General features: G+C 48.7%; 1 protein-coding gene and 1 long non-coding RNA gene across 12 annotated transcripts in view; one reads left to right on the top strand and one right to left on the bottom strand.

Annotated features, from left to right (window-relative positions):
- Gsn (gelsolin) overlaps nt 1–4,607 on the bottom strand; it is a 53,264-nt gene extending 48,657 nt beyond the window's left edge. For 4 of the 11 annotated variants that reach the window (XM_087651484.1, XM_087651485.1, XM_087651489.1 and 1 more), the window contains exon 1: nt 4,547–4,607. The gene's annotated coding sequence lies outside the window, so the exon portion shown is untranslated. Of the gene's footprint in view, nt 1–18; nt 60–866; nt 1,021–3,787; nt 3,913–4,088; nt 4,374–4,546 lie in introns of those variants that run through there. The other 7 variants (XM_087651494.1, XM_087651487.1, XM_087651490.1 and 4 more) reach the window with 5 other exon arrangements.
- Nucleotides 4,608–4,686: 79 nt separating this feature from the next.
- Nucleotides 4,687–16,596, top strand: part of LOC148006415 (uncharacterized) — a 29,648-nt gene continuing 17,738 nt past the window's right edge. Inside the window, exon 1 of the long non-coding RNA XR_015684265.1 lies at nt 4,687–5,506. This is a non-coding gene — a long non-coding RNA (uncharacterized LOC148006415). The remainder of the gene's footprint in view (nt 5,507–16,596) is intronic.

The raw sequence follows: 16,596 nt of genomic DNA, 5'->3' as shown, positions 1-16,596 counted from the left end.
AGGCTCTATGGCTCAAACCTTTCTGGGGTCTTCTTGGAAAAGTCAGATTCAGAGAGACTCTGTAACCAGAAAAAAAATTAACAAAACAAAACCGAAAACTGATCAGATGTGGCGGGACACATTTTTAATACCAGCACTCAGGAGCAGAGGCAGGTGGATCTTTCTAAGTTCCAGGCCAGCCTGGTCTACAAATCAAGTTTTAGGGTAGACAGAGCTGCATAGTGAGATCCAGTTCTCACTCCTTAAATGAAGTACTGAGTGCAGGAGGTGCCAAGACACCTGGAGAAGCTGCCAGTGAGAGGCGCTAACTACAGACCAGAAGATATGGGAAGGGACCTCTGGGCAAGGAGACTCAGTGTTCTGGGCCTCAGTTTTCCCATCTGCAAAGTGGGTTACATAAGGACACCATCAGGGTCACTGTAAGGTTAGGTCACTTCACTCCTCTATGAAGAGCCTCGGTTTGCTTATCTGTAAAATAGAGCCAACATTTCTTCATTCCTAACACTATCTTAAAAGCAAACAATAATAAAAGCTGACAGAAGGTGAGCACACGGCAGCAGCCTGCGTCCACCATTACTATTGGAGATCAAGAAATAGTGAGTGAAACCTCACTCTCAACTTCCAGTCTGCAAAATGGGGCAACTGGTTCTGCTCAAGATTCTAGTAGATCCACAGAACTTCTGCAGCTGACTGCGTCTGGCTCACCCGCTTTTCTCCATAATCGGGTACGGTGCTGGCACGGTATAATGCACTCTGACTCAGAAGCCATCACAGCTGGGTAAGCCTGACACTATCCTGCCACCACGTAGCATGCAAGGGACACTGGAATCCATTATAAAAAAAAGCACGCAGGAGCCAAACCTTACCCTTCATTTTGTCAGCAGCACAGACAGGACCCCGACCTAGGCTTTTAGCTGCCTAGCCTCACCCACCACACCCTCTGCTTTTCTCTCCCCTACCCTGCAATTGCCCGTGTGGTCCCAGGCAGGGCTGGAGCAAGTAGGCACATCTCAAGAAGAGGGGGAGGGGAGGCCAGAGCCAGCAGGAACTAAGCCTGCCTGTGGTCTCCAAGTTCACAAACCACATCAGGCTGAAATGTGACACACGCTTATTCAGCTGAAGGGAAGGAGATATTTTTATTTAACCTCCCTCGGCTGCCTAAACATTGCTCGCCCAGCCCTGCCACCACTGCACATAACTCCTGGGACCTGTTTCTCTCTACTTCAGCCCACATTTTCTCAATTTTTGGAGCTTTTTTGGGGGATGCCTAAGAGTTTTGTCAGACAGTAGAAAGGAAGAACCAGTTCTGGCTGGGTGCCTGGCTAGCAAAAGACCTTGCCTGTGTCCAGGGGCATTAATTTCCTAAAATAGATAGGAGTCTAATCCACATTCTGCGGACCTGTTGATAGTAAAGAACATATGTATTTATAAATAGTCCCCAGGCCTCTCCAGTGTTCCTGAACTGTGCATACCAAGTCCCCAGCACACATGTAACAGCTGTTGGGAGGAGGGTGGAGGGGAAGCATCTGCATCTCCAGTGCTGACGATGGGAGGGATAAGAGACCCGTGGATTCCTGGAGCTCATTGGCCAGTCAGCCTACTGAATTGTTGAGCACTGGGCTCACTGAGAGAGTCTGTCTCAAAAATTAGAGGGGCCAGAGAAGTGGCTGGGCAGAGTGACCACTTCCTGCTCATGCCTGATGAGCAGAGTTTGGTCCCTAGTACCCATGTAAAAGTGGAAGGGGAGACCAACTCTATAGAGCTGTTCTCAGACGTGTGAGCCCAGTACGCTCGACCCCACACACATATCACACATCCACACGGAAATAATAAATTAATGATAAATACAAACTTAATAAAAAATAAAAGTGAAAAGTGATAGGAGGTGCTTGAAACTGACCTCTGGCCTCTGCAAATGCACCCATGGATGTATGCCCCAGTGCACACACACACACACACACACACACACACACGTACACACTCGCACACACACATGTACACATGCATGCACACACATGCCTAAGCTAGCACTTGTAATTTCTCTTACTCTCTCTTGCCCTCTAACCTATCCATCTCCGGTCAGCAAATACTCAAAAGTTGTGGGCACCAGGCCAGAAGAGTTTCCTTGAAGAAAACCAGAGATCAATGTCTCAGCAAAGGGCTACAGGCCAGAATGATATCATCTCTGTGCCACACAAGATGTCATCTAAGAGCCAAACTGCCCACCTGGAGTTAGGGGGCGGGACCCACGGACTCCAGATTACCAGAAAGAGCCAAGTCCTCCCTCCACGTTACAGTTCTCCCTGCAACAATGTATTTCCTTGCATAGACCACTGTTCACAGTGGGACAATCAAGACAAGGGAGCCTGTGTGACTGTCTCTCACATCATAGCAATAGTCTTTCATTTAAAAAGAAATTTTAAGAAGAAAAACAGCAACATTGAAACACTGACAATAGCAGTATCTACCTAGTAGCCTGGTCTGGTTTCAGATAAAACTTACAGCTCTGACCCTGAGTCTGAGTTTCCAGGGTCTGCTATTGATCAGCCCAGAAGGTATTGCCCTGGGTTGGATCTGTCTGCTCTTGTCCACCAGGCCACTTCCTCAGGGCCTCCCTAATCTCTAATACAGCTGCTTCCCATGCACTCTCACCTCAGCCACTGTGTCAAGGAGAGTTCTTAGTCACTGCCCTGGTGACAAACCTTTCCCAGCATCCTACTGCCTGTGAGTTCTGTCTTCACCTAGCACTCCCAGTTCCAGCACTCCAACCCTGCCCTCTCCTCCATTCTAGCCATGAGGGATGCTCAGAAATCCTCAGTGCCTTTGCACAAACCTCCCTGCTTCTTAGAATAGCTCTTTCCCCAGGCCTCTTCCCCTGGCAAAGGATTACTCATTTCCAAGGCCTGGCTCACCCAGACACAATTAGTCACCCCCTCTTACATGGCTGAAGTAACTTAGTATGGTTTAGATATGTCAAGATGGGAAGTATTGAGAGCTCTTCTTGGAGCTCCTGAGCCCCTCCAAGGTCAGGACGGGAGCACAAACCAGAGAGAGCCACATCAGGGTAGGAGGGAAGGAAACCAATTGACAGACAAGCGCCCCCCCCCTTGCTCCCTGTCCCCACCCCTCCACTCAGTGAGTCCCTAATAAAAAAGACTATGGAAAATTCTGGAGTAAATTCCCTCCCCTGGATCACACAGAAACCTTTGCTGCTGTGTAATTTACACGAGTGCCAAACCAAGCTCCCTTGGCTGTTTATGATTTCCCTGGCATTTATAAATAGGGAGGCCCAAGAAAGGAAAAGAGTCTGAAAGAAGCTGGGAGCTTGTTCTCATCTGTGGTCCTCCTTACTTTAAAATTCCCCAAGGAATAGCACCCTCATCCCCAACTGTATGGGACAGGGTGGGGCTCTGGCCTCGTGGAATATACAGGAGTCTAAGGTCCCACAGGACTCAGAAAGAGTAGGTTGGAGCTGGGTCTAACCCCTGCCCTGGCTTCACTCGGACCCTTGGGTCACATTCAGAGAACGGGTGCAACTCCACAGAGAGGAGTTGGAACTAAGTGGCTCAGAGGCCCTTGTGACCAGGTCAGAAATATGGTCTGCAGGAACCGGAGAGGCAGGTTAAGTCTTCTGTTAGTCCCAGAGGCCAAACAAAGCCAGAGGCTATGGCAGTCCACAAAGGAACACCACGAAGGACTCCTGGGTCTTTTAAAGGATTCATCTCTGCTTTATGGAGACCTCAAGGATTGAATAAAAGGGTGGATGTCTGGGCTGAGGAGAACTTACAGTCGGATCCCCTGCTTGCCGGCTCCCCAGCTCCCAGACCTCCCAAGGCTGGGGCTTCCCCTGCAGGTCCATCAAGCCCATAAATCCAGAGTCCTGGACCAAGGGGAAGTTGCTCTAATAAAGTTGGGGGAGGGCAGACGTGCAAAATGATGGAGGCCCAGAGATAAGGTTCTAATTACTCAAAAGGGAGTTGATGTTCAATCCGAAGTTTCTTTTCCAGGCCGGAAGAGAACACAACATGGGAATGAAACAGCTAAAGCTTTCAGGTAAGTCATGTAAGTCAGGTAAGTCGGGCACTTACAAGGAGGAACTTTCTAAGAGTTTTGGGCCCCAAGGAGGAAGGATTGCTCAGGAGTGAAAGTAGGCTGCGCGGACTGTTCGCCTAGCCACTGTTCAAACTATGCGTGAGCAGTCAAGTGCATGCAGGGTCAGACACCCCCCAACCAACGATGACTCGAGCCCATTGCCCTGCAATTGAGGGGTGGGGAATCAGGGTATGGTCTGGTGCCTGCAGCACAGCGGATCTAGGCGTGGCGGTAGAACCACTCCTCTCCGCTTCTAGCCCCGGGCCGCAGTCCTAGGTCGCCTAGAAGAAAGCCAAAGTTGAGCGAGCACCTCCTTTCTCCCGCGATGCTCGCGCGTGGGCCGAGCTCCAGGTTCATCCGACCTCGGATGGCCACGGGAGGAAGAGGAAATTCAGCTCGGCCTACGACCCCAAGACCCCAAAAGTCCCGGGACCCCGGAGACCCGCCTCCCTACCTGCTGTGGCGGAGCGGGCGACGGCGACCGCTGGGTCCAGCTGTGTGCTCAGCTGGTTCCTGGCGATGGGGCGGGGTGCGCTGTGCGAGCCGCAGGGTGGGCAGGGCACGCGCCGGAGCCGCCCTCGAGGCGGGCGGGGCAGGCTCGGGGAGGAGCGCAACTGGGAGGATGTAGACTCCGGCTCCAGGCTAAGCATTCATCCAGTGCACAACCGCTTCCTCTGTTCTGAGGAAGGTGTCAATCAAGCTCTCTGCGGTTCATAGAAGGAAACTGAGGCTCGGAGCATGGAAGGCAGATCCGAAGGGGCTTGAGGTAGTGGGAAGGAGACTCAGGATTTCACCAAGGCTAGGCCTGGGACAAAGAGTGCACTGGGCGTGGGTAGCCTGCGGTGCAAAGCTAACACTATAAAGGGAGGGCCTTCGGAGGCAAAGCCCTCCGACTGTGAAATAGCTCCCCGCAAGAAGAGCCGTGATGTGCAGTCAGCCAGCAGCTTGCCCTACTGAAGAAACTGAAGGAGAAATTTTTTTTCCTAACGTCACACAGAAGTAATGAAGGAGAAATGCCACGGCAACCCTTCTTAAAATGTGAACAGTAGCTAGGCGTAAGAGTCAGGAGGCCTACACCGGAACTCCTGACGTGTCCAGCCCACGGACTCTGGGCTCGTCGAAGCCTCAGTGCAACCTCTTGTCAGATGAGAGGGAAAGATGCTTAGCAAAATGGCAAACCCGGTGGATCCCTCATAAACCAAGGTTCGCATTAGTGCGAAGGCAAAATACTCTCTGGGGCACTGGTCAGAAAGATGTGTGTGAGAGTACTTCCGTGCCCGTGTGAGACGGGATTTCCCCCATGGCGTCAGACACCATTTGGAAAATGGAGCATTTATAATGGAGCGGAATGCTGCAAACGCAGCTTCTCTAGGGAAGAATTCGCCTACCACACCAACGTGAAGCTCTAACACAGGTAAAAACACCCTGGGATCCCATAATTACAAACTGACAAGGCTGGTGTTTCAGTAACAGAGAAAGCAAGACCTCAGAATGTGTTTCCTAGTTTGGTCTTTCATGAGAAGTAGCCAGGAAAGCCACAAGGCCTCCGGGGAATCCCAGGCTGGCTCTTCCTCCTGCCTACTCCTCTTAGCACAGCATAAGTCATTCCTAAGGTAGGCATCACGACGTGAGATGAGCAAGCCACAGAAAGGGCTGCGGAGCTCTCTTGGCTCTGGCTCATTTGTTCCATACCCTGTGTCATACTCTGCCGTTCTTCCTGGCTTGGCCAGCACTGCCCAGTGGCCACATGAAGGGACGCTCACATCCCTCTCAGCTAATCAGTTTTTTTCAAAGGCTGCCTGTGGCCCTCCCAGTATGGGCTGAAGGCAAAAGTACAAGCTGCTTGGCCCTGCGCGCCGACTCTGAGCCCTGGCACGCTTACACTTTGGAATTACCTAACGCATCCTTTCCAACCCCAGCAGTGTCTTCCAGACAAAGGGAAGGAAATCTGAACTCTGTGTCTCCCTCAAGCTGTTGGGATATAGGAAAGACTAGAGAACATTTTGTTCAAGCCCTCCTGTCAGAGAAGAGGTGACTGAGGTTCCAGAGTGCAGAGGGACTGTACCTCTGATCATTCTACTCAGTCGCTGGAGAAGCAGAGAACCGTCGTCCAAAATGACTGCAACTAATTCTAGGGATGAAGATGGAGTCATAAGGGGATGCTTGCAGAGGAAGGGCCTTCACGCCCTCGTGTTCACAGATGTCCAGGGGATATTCTAAGGTGCCCGTTCAGGTCACGTTTGCTGTGCAGGTGTTCTAGAAGTCCCTTCAGCTCCATGTCTGTCTTAGTCAGACTGTTTCTATTGCCGTGACAAGGCACTGTGACCAGAAAGTAAGTTGGGGAGGAAAGGGTTTATTTGGCTTACAGTTCTACATCACAGTTTATCATTTAAGGGACTCAGAGCAGGAACCTGAAGACAGGAACTGATGAGAGGCCACTTACTGGCTTTGCTTCCCCATGACGTGTACAGCCTGCTTTCTTGTAGAACTCAGGACCACCTACCCAGTTATGGTCCCACCTACAATGGGCTGGCCTCTCCCCCATCAATCACTCACTAAGAAAATGCCCTACTGCTGAATCATATATATATATACATATATAAATATATATTATATATTATAATATATAATTATATATTAATATATATTATTACTATTATATATAATATATATTAGCTGTCTTCAGACACACCAAAAGAGGGCATCAGATCTCATTACAGATGGTTGTGAGCCACCATGTAGTTGCTAGGAATTGAACTCAGGACCTCTGGAAGAGCAGTCAGTGCCCTTAACCACTGAGCCATCTCTCCAGCCCCTTATACCTGGATCTTATGGGGGCATTTTCTAAGTTGAGGTTCCCCCCTTTCAGACAACTTTAGCTTGTGTTGAGTTGACATAAGACAGCCAGCACAGAGTCTCATCCCCTTTCTTTTCTGGACTCCTTGAAGCTCAGCATCAGTCCTGGATCCTCACCTGCAGACAGAAGAAAGAATCTTGATGTCTTCTTTTTGACAGAAGACCTCACCGTGCTCAGAATGAAGATGTGGGAGGTGAAGGCCACACATAGGTCAGGCAGTAGACAATCGGAAGTGTTCACTTCCTTCTTGAGACTGCCTCTTTTACCCACAGACATGCTCTCACTAGGAACCCATATTTGTACTATATTCCATATTTATATCATACTCCAGCCAGAGTTGCAGGTTCACAGTACCATAACCTGGCTCCTCCTTCCCTCATCTGTGGATGCAGGGATGCAGTTTCAGGGGTGGAGAGATGAGGGGTGGTAGCTTAGCTGATAAAATGCTTGCCTCACAGGTAGAAGGCCCTGTGTTCAACCCCCCAGAGACAGAGCTGGAGGAAGGCGGGATGGCTACAGCAACTCACTCCAGCTCACAGGAGTTGATTAGCAAATCTCTCAGAAGGTTTTAAAGCCAATTTCAAAACAATTCACATAGATAATAGTTGTGTGAACTTAAAAAAAAATTACCCGGGTAATTCATTCTCAAAGCACGATTTCCAAGTTAAATTTGCTATAGTTCACTACGGACTAAACTCTTTAGGTCATTTCAGCCATTTCCCTATATGGCAGAAATGCTACATGTAACCGGGCACTAATTCATGTCTCTTTCCAACTCAACGATCCCAGATATCATGCAGGTAGCCAGAGAGCAGCCAAGGCAGAAATCAGAAAAAGCTTAAAAGTCAGGGCTGGAATCCCTGAGAGCCTACTTCCAATACCAGGACACTAGTGCCTACTCTCAGGTGCCTCCCTGCCTCGCCCCGCCCCAAGCCTCCTTGCCCCGCCTCTCCCTGGCCCTCCTCTTTCCGCCCCGCCCTACTTCATCCTGCCCTGCCCCGCCCCGCTCCTCAGCACTGGACTTCCCGGCCTCCCTGCCTCTCAAAGTATCAGATATTCTTTCATTCTGCCAAGCCTGACACTGCAGCTCCCACCTCACACAGCAGGCTCGGTGATGGTGACATTCACAATAAAAATAACAATGAGAACCACAATTATAATAGCCACTTAATATTTCCATTGAACCTAGTATCTCAATTAGCAAGCTAGGAGAGCCACAGAAGGGGATTTGAACTCAGATCTGTCTTTAGTGAAAACTCCTTTCTGCAGGCAAAGAGAAAGGCAGTTGAGGAGCAAGGTGCTTTCTGTGTCTCCTATACAGTATCAAGAATTACCTCATGTAGGGGCTGGCGAGATGACTCAGAGGCTAAGGTACTTGAGGCTTTTGAACAGGACCTACGTTTCTGTTCCCAGCTCCCACCGTGGGTAACTCCAGCTCCTTCTGATGCCTTCTTCTGGCCTCAGCAGGCGACTGCTTCACGTGCACATAATATATAATAAATAGTTTAAAAAAGAATGATCTCACTTAGTGTTATAGCACAACGTTAAGCCCCTCCTTGTCCACTTCAAACAATAACTGAGAACAATTTATTCTTTTTAAGCCCCACTTCTCTGGGTTTTTTGAGGTAGGGTTTCTTTGTGAGACCCTGGCTATCCTGGAACTCAATCTGTAGACCGAGATGACCACAGACTCCGAGAACCACCTGCCTCCGCCTCCCCAGTGCTGGGATTCAAGGCATGCACCACCTCAGCTGGCTTCGTTTTGGGGTTTTGTGCAAAGCGGGGGATAGAACCACTGAGTGCTCCACTCCACTGTTTAACTACATTCCCTCCCTTCCTTACTGTTTGCATGGAGGGTATTTGGAGTTATTTAAAGACTGTGGCGACATTTTCAGATCACTTACAAAACATGCTTCAAACAAAGAGTAAAACAGGCATCGGTGGCCTTTAATCCATGCACCAGGAGGCAGAGGCAGGCCAGTCACTGTATGGACCAGCCTGGCTACACAGTGAGTTCCAGGCCAGCCATAACTACATAGTGAGACCCTGTCTCAAAATGGATAAAAAAAAAAACCCAAAAATTCATAGAAACCCCTTAAACACACCTCCCCCCCCATTGTGTTCATTTGAAAAGCTTTAGGAAAGTTAAGTTATTCATGCCAACACCTGGGGCACAGAAACTCTCTGGAGCATCATGGGAAACCTCGTGGGAAAGGCTTGGAGGTGCTAAAAGTGGGTGAGCTCTAATGCCAGTGTGTGCAGCATGCTCAGTGCCTGGACTGAATTATAGACCAAGCTTACAAGAAATAAAATGCTCGCCCTGCTCTGGTTACTATTGCCTCCAAAACCTAACAACAGATCTTTCGGATTGGCAAAATCCTACTCCCACTTCTCAGATGGAGAAACTGAGGCTCAGCGGCAAGGCGATATCTCTTATTTCTGTTGCACACCTGGAAAATGGCTAAGCTGAGATAGGACTCGGGTTTCCTTCTTAGCCCAGGAGGGAAAGAGGTGTAATGGTTTGAATGAGAGTGACCCCCATAGGCCCAGGTATTTGGATAATTGGTCCCCAGTTAGTAGAACTGTTTGGGAAGGATTCGGAGGTGTGGCCTTGTTGGAGAACATGCGTTGCTGGGCATGGACTTTGAGGTTTCAAAAGTCCACACCATTCTGTATTAGCTCTCTCTCTAACTCACAGTTGACTTAAGGAAGTGAGTTCTTAGTTACTGCTCCAGCACCATGTCTGCCTGCCTGCCTGCCTGACCCCATGCTTCTCGCCATGATGGTCGCACTGAAAAGAGTTTGTGGTGGAAGAGTATCTTGGTGATCCTGGGCTAGGGAATGCCACGAATATTGCACCTCAGAACAGACCTCATACAAGAGATTTATTGGTGGGGGATGGGAGGGGCAGGATGATACAAAATGGCTGCCTCTGAGCAAGGATGGAGACAGCGGTGGACCAGGTTGTGATGGTGGGCTTTATAGGGGTCATGGAGCATGCACATATGGAAAATAGGTGTCACATTAGCCATTAGTGATGACAGGACCATTGGCATTGAGTCACTGAAGGCAGGGAGGAATCTGGCTCTGCAATGTGGGCAAAGGACTTTTGGGGCTTCTTTTTTTTTTCCCGGAGCTGGGGACCAAACCCCAGGGCCTTGTGCTTGCTAGGCAAGCGCTCTACCACTGAGCTGAATCCCCAACCCACTTTTGGGGCTTCTTAGTATGCCAAACACATGTACTCACCCTCTGAAACAGTAAGCCTTAGTAAACTCTTCTATAGGGAAAGAGAAAAGGACAGAGAGGGAAGGAGGGAGAGAGAGAGAGAGAGAGAGAGAGAAAGAGAGAGAGAGAGAGAGAGAGAGAGAGAGAGATTCTAGTGGAGGACATGGGCTCTGCTGGCCTCACAACCCATGTCTGCCAGGGATTTAGCAGGAAGAGCTGCCTTTGTTTTAGATGAATCAGGCCAGCTGTTTGTGAAAGGCCAGCCCTACTCTTGGGGTGCTGCATTCCAGAAAGCATTAAGCTGTCCGTGCAGGTCACCAGTGGGAGGAGGGGTGGTGCTTTGTATACAGGACTGTACCATCCATCGGCAGACTTATATCCTCAGCACACAGAACAATGGGCTTTTCAGACGTGGCGATGGGCTTCGGCGTCGCAACGCAGTCAGGCCGGCCAGACTTTACCTTCTTTGGTACCGAGAAAGAAAAAGGAAAACTTTGATAAAATGAAAAACCAGTAGAGCAGTTGATGGGGTTGAGACTTTTTAGTCAGTGGTGATCTAAGGCTGAGGATGGTAAAGCGGTTGACACACTTCTCACCATGACACTGAGGCTCGAGTAAGCACTGAGGCTCGCGCTCCACATGTGCGGTGCGCCAGTCACTCCAGGGCTGCAGAGGGGACAAGAGAATCCTTCCTGAGGCGTGCTGGCCAAACATGTAAACCTCAGATTTAGAGACACCCTGTATTTAAAAACAAGCAGATAAGTAAATAAGAGTGTGTGTTTGCCTGTGTCTGTGTTTATTATTGTCGCTATTATTATTTTATACGTATAAGCGTTTTGCCCACATGCATGCTTGATGCCTACGGAGGTCAGAAGAGGGCATTGGGTCCCCTGGAACAAGAGTTGCAGACGGTTGTGAGCCACCATGTAGATGCTGGGAATCAAACCCCGGTTCTCTAGAAGGGCACCACAGAGCTATCTCTCCAGCCTCTGGAATTTGCTCTTTAAATCGTAGTTTAATCACAGCATAAAATACACTGGTGGGATGATCCGACCTTAGAGGGACTCATGACAGACTCCGGGAACTTGATGTGTCCAGTGCTGGGAATGGGTGGGATTGGTCAGCACTGTGGTTATCACTGTCCAGACAGACCGGTTCCCAGCTTGCCTGCCTGGCATAGTGACCACAGGTGAGCTGAACTCTTGAGCTCTGCAGCCTCATCTAGTCCCCTTCCTGCTTGAACTCTCTACACTCTCTAGTTCCTTGGCAGTGTACCCAAAAATCCCCGAGCCTCCCTCTCCCTCCCCGACCTCTCTCGGGACTACTCACTGTAACATGCCACCCACTGGATTTACTTTATCTTTCCAGACTCAGTGTTGGGGGGATCCCTTAGGATGCTTTCTCTGGAGGTGGGGCACCCTTTAGGATGTTTTCTAGGAGGGGCCCCTCTAGAAGGCTTTCTCTGGAAGTGAAGAAGGACACGTTAGACCTGAGGAAAAGCATTTCCATGACTGTTCGATTAAAGCAAGTTGTACTTAGAAGTGTACAAGGCACCCACCAGACAATTGTCATCCCCCCTGCCCCACCCCGCCCCTCCCAAGTTGGGGTTTCAGTGAGCAGCCCCTTCCTGGTTTTGAGGTCCCTTTTATGGGGAAGGGTTAGGTTTGATAGAAAATACCTGTTGAGGTAATTGGCTGCTAGCACCTGGACAGGCGTGTGAGTCTCAGGCTGGAGGCTGCCGGTGGGTAGATACTTGCAGGAATGTGTCACGAGGAACGGAAGGAGCACCGGAGGTGTTCAGGAGCTTAGCAAGGCAAAGGGCTGGGTATGCACCATGGGGTCACGAGTTCAGCAGAGGTTGGAATACATGGTCTGCGGGATGCATTAAGTTTAGGAAACAGAGACATTCCTGTAAGGTATGGAGACTTAGTAACAATGTGTGACAATGTGGCTCCTGCTTTGGTTTCACACAGGAACCCTTCTCAAGAGGCCTTCTACAGGGAGATATCCTAGGAGGCTTTCTCTGACTCCTTTATGGGGTCTTATTAGCTGTGCCTCTGTGTCCCCAGGGTTCCCAAACACATCTCTATCCTTGTAGAACTAGGCTCACCCGTTCTGTTATTCTTCCCCTCAGAATCCCACTCAAATCTCTTCTTGTTGGTGGTTATCTATAATGATTTATCTGTCTGCTTCTGCCTCCTCCCTTGGCCCATAAACTCCCTTGGATGCAGGACCAGATGTGTCTTTCTCCTCTGCCTGAGAAAGCACTGTGCCCTGGGTGAAATGGAGTCTTGGGCACACACCCACTGAATGGAATTGACAAGTTAGCTGGATATCACATTGGGATTCCAGATGTACCAATGAGTTTATCACAGGCAAGAACTTGTTCAGGACTATTCTCTCAGTGCTGGTACAGAGCTCAGAACATAATAGGAGACTAGTAAATATGGAAAGAAGGGATGGACAGATGGGTGGTTGGATGAATAGATGAATGGTTAGGTAGATGGATGATACATGGATGGATGGATGGATGGTTGGATGGTTGGATGAGTGGGTGGATGGATGGATGGATGGTTGGATGGTTGGATGAGTGGGTGGGTGGGTGGATGGGTGGGTGGGTAGATGGACCAATCAATGGGTGAAATGAAGCTGAAAGAATTAACATGAATGCAGGACAATAAAAATGAAATGAAGGGTTGGGGATTTAGCTCAGTGGTAGAGCGCTTGCCTAGGAAGCGCAAGGCCCTGGGTTCGGTCCCCAGCTCCGAAAAAAAGAAAAGGAAAAAAAGACGAAATGAAAACATTTATAAATAACCTGCTGGACGATCCTCTCATTGCTGCTCACTACTAGAAGGCTTCTCTTTGATTCTTTTGCTTGTACTGCTGCATGGAGGAAGCTTGACTTCTAAAGGAGTTGGTCCATCGAAACCCAGTGACTAGAGGAACCTTTTAATGACTAGGCAAGGCATCGACACCAACTTACATTCATTAATAACACCGGGATAGCCTCTCCAAACGTCTGCTTCTTAATCTCCTAGATTTGTGTCCAATATAACCCTATAGTTTCTCCAAGTTTTATATTAAAAAATAAAAATGTAGCCTGCTTAGATGTCTTCTTCATAGCCTTTGGCTTTAAGTAGTCATATGTCCCCAAGCTGCCCAAACTCAGAGCACACCATCTAATATAAGACTGTCATTAGCTGGAGACCATGTTGAAGTCAATGACCTGTGTTCAGTGGCCATGAGGGTGCCTGTAGTTCATGCTGCGTCTGAGAGCAGTATTAATGTCCATGGTCTGTGCTGCTGTAGGAGGCCATGTTGATGTCCCCGGTTCATGTTACCACTGAAGGCCTTGTGAATTCCTGTGGTCTATGCTGCTACCTGAAGTCAAGTAGGTGTCTGGGGCCCATACTGCTGCCAAGGTCCATGTTGATCTCCATAGTCTGTGCTGCTGTTGAAGACCGTGCTGAGGTCAGTGGTCCATAGTCTGCGACAACACCAGAGGCTGTGTGGATGTCTATGGCACATGCTGTCACCAGGAACCATGTGGAAATCCATGAGCTATGTTCCTGTTGACCATAAAGGGTAAGGAAGCTTCCTTTGCAGAGATAAGGATGACTGCAGACTCAAGGTTGAGAACGAGAGACACGGAAATCGTCTGTGACAACCTCTCTCCCCCACCCCACTCCACCCCCTAAAAGGAAAATCTAGACAGGAAGCCATTGAAGAGAGTTCATACAAATTTGTGATTGGGATCCTAAAGTGTAGCTCTCCACAGTTTCTGACTTCTGGTTGGGGTTTAAGGAGCTGGCCACTGGGAGTTTGACCATGTTCCAATGAGTGCATGGTCAACACAAATTAAACTTGATCTATGTCTTTTCTTCTTCCGTCCCCCTTCTGTTGTTTTGGGGGGGGCAAGGAAGGTCATTGGGGTTGGACCTGGGAACACTGGGAGGTAAATGTGATTGGGCCGTGTTATGTGAAAGTCCCAAATAATCAATAAAAATATTATGTTTGGGGAGGAAAAAAGACTGATCAACCACAATCATTAAGCACAGAGCTGCCCTGGAATGTTCTGGTCGGGTAGACGGGAATCCCACAGATATTTCTATTTTCACATAGCTGTGATCCTTACATTTAGAGAGTTGTACACACAGGTTTTTTTTTAACCTCCTACTTGCATTATTTAACACCTTTCCCCATGCCCTGCATTCTCCTTATATTTCTCTGACTGAGTCACTTCAGGCTCCACACGTCTTACCTGCCATCACTTGCACTCCAAGCATGTCTCAATTCTGGTCTGGAACTTGTTCTCGCTATTCACTCACCCGTCTTGTGAGAGGGTGGGCTTTGAAGAGAGGGCAGGCTGTGAGGGGAGGGCGGGCTGTGAAGGGAGGGCAGGCTGTGAGGAGAGGACAGGCTTGAGGAGAGGGTGGGCTGTGAGGAGAGGACAGGCTCTGAGGTTGTGTATCTTTCTAGAACACCTGGCTCTAAGTCATCCTTGTCATCTTGGATCCTTAGCTCTCTCACCTGAAAACTACAAATTACAACGTCTCATGCAGTACGGAATACGGTGCAAGACTGATTTTTTTAAAGCTTGTGTGATATTTATTTAATTTAAAAATTGCACTGATGGTTGGTTGATTGATTGATTGATTGATTGATGGTTGAGTGGGGGTACACAGGCTTTGGGGCACATGTGCAGACCAAAGTCAACTTTCCCCTTCCAACACAAACATCCAGAGCATTGAACACATGTTGTCAGGCTTGCTGACGATTGCCTTTCTACCAGCTGAGGAATCTCTTCAGCCGCACGCATAACATTTAACACAGCACCTGACACGTGGCTAGTTTTAGTACTATTACTGTTCTGAGAGGTGTGATTGTTGTTGTCTATTGTCCCTTCTCGTAGGGTTCAGACATCAGGGTTGTTCATTCCTTAGCATCGTTATCCAAAAGGCTTCCTATTCCTTACCTCATACATTTAATTCTGCAGAATCCATCTTTAGACACACTATGCCTTTCTTTTCTTCAGATTAAGATTTCCCTCCTCCGATTAAACTTAACTGGGGGGGGTGCTCTGTAGTGTGAATTCTAGAATGTTGATTCTTTAAAAAAAAAAAAACATGGAAATAGGAATGTGCTTTTTGTCTTAATCCTAGGTGGGGCTGCTTTATAGCACCATGACTGACTATGATTTGCCTCGTGCTCTAGCAGAGGTGTGATTTTGTCAGCTGCTGATAGACTTTTCAGAGGGTGGACAAATGCTAGGGCCCTGAGAGGTAGGTGTGAGTTGTTGGTTGTTGATTGGCTGTGGTCAAGGTTTGTTAAGTAGCCTTGCTCAAAGAGGAAGCAGCAGGGAGAAATGGCATGTCCTGACGGCAAAGATCAAACTTGCCTCAAGGAACTCAACACCCCTGGTCTGCAGGCAGTAGTCTAACTAACATCGATCCCCTTCCAACCCCTGACTTCACTCAGAGATCTCTTTCCTTTCTTCTCTATCCTTTTTTCTCTCTTATCTACTCTTAGGGGGTTGAAGTGGTGGAAGAGAAAGGGGTAGAGAGAGGCAGAAGAAAGAAAGAACCCAGGGTTGGGGATTTAGCTCAGTGGTAGAGCGCTTGCCTAGAAAGCACAAGGCCCTGGGTTTGGTCCCCAACTCCGAAAAAAAAAAAGAAAGAAAGAAGAACCCACAAAGTAGCAAAAGCCAGCTGCAGGGCTTCCCCTCTCTGCCTCATGAACCCCTGAGTATTAAGGATGACCTGAAAACCTTCCCACCCCATGAAGCCTCTTCGACATTTGTGGTGGTTTGAATAAGGAATACCCTCTCAAGTCTCAGGCATTTGAACACCCAGTCCCTACTCGGTGTCATGGTTTCATGAAGTTTAGGAAGAGTGGCCTTGCCGGAGTAAGTGCACACTGGGCATGGGCTTTGAGAGCAAGCGGCTTTGCCTACTTCTGATTTGCTCTCTCTGCTTTCAATGTGATCTCTCAGCTCCCTATGCCTGCACGAGGCCGGCTACATGCTGCTGTGCCTCTCCACCATGGTGGACTCTTACCCCTCCATCTCTCCTATGGCTGCTGACCTGCCCTCCTCCAGTTACTTCCATGAGTCTCACAAGGTCTTTTTTAAAGCCCCCCGAAGACCACTTTCGGGAACATAATTTCTTGCAGTAAACCAGTATAAGCTGGCAAAAGGGCAGCTAGAAAGTTATTTTCTTGACCCAGCAGTTCCACCTCCAAGACTGTTTTCTGCAGATAGGCTCACACACAGTGAAAGGACAAACTGACAAGATTAGGCAAATGCTGTCAGAGCAGCAAAAAATTAGAAATTGCCATGTGCCCCCCAAGGAAAGCTTAATCCATGCCTAGAACACTCTTGTATTGTTAACAAACAATAGGAAAAAGTCCTTGGGTAGTTCTTA

The sequence above is a fragment of the Rattus norvegicus genome, chromosome 3 (genome assembly GCF_021556685.1).
Source record: "Rattus norvegicus strain SHRSP/BbbUtx chromosome 3, alternate assembly SHRSP_T2T, whole genome shotgun sequence".
Taxonomy (NCBI): domain Eukaryota; kingdom Metazoa; phylum Chordata; class Mammalia; order Rodentia; family Muridae; genus Rattus; species Rattus norvegicus.
Note: the sequence above shows the minus strand (reverse complement) of the source record. Positions and strands in the feature narration are given on the sequence as shown.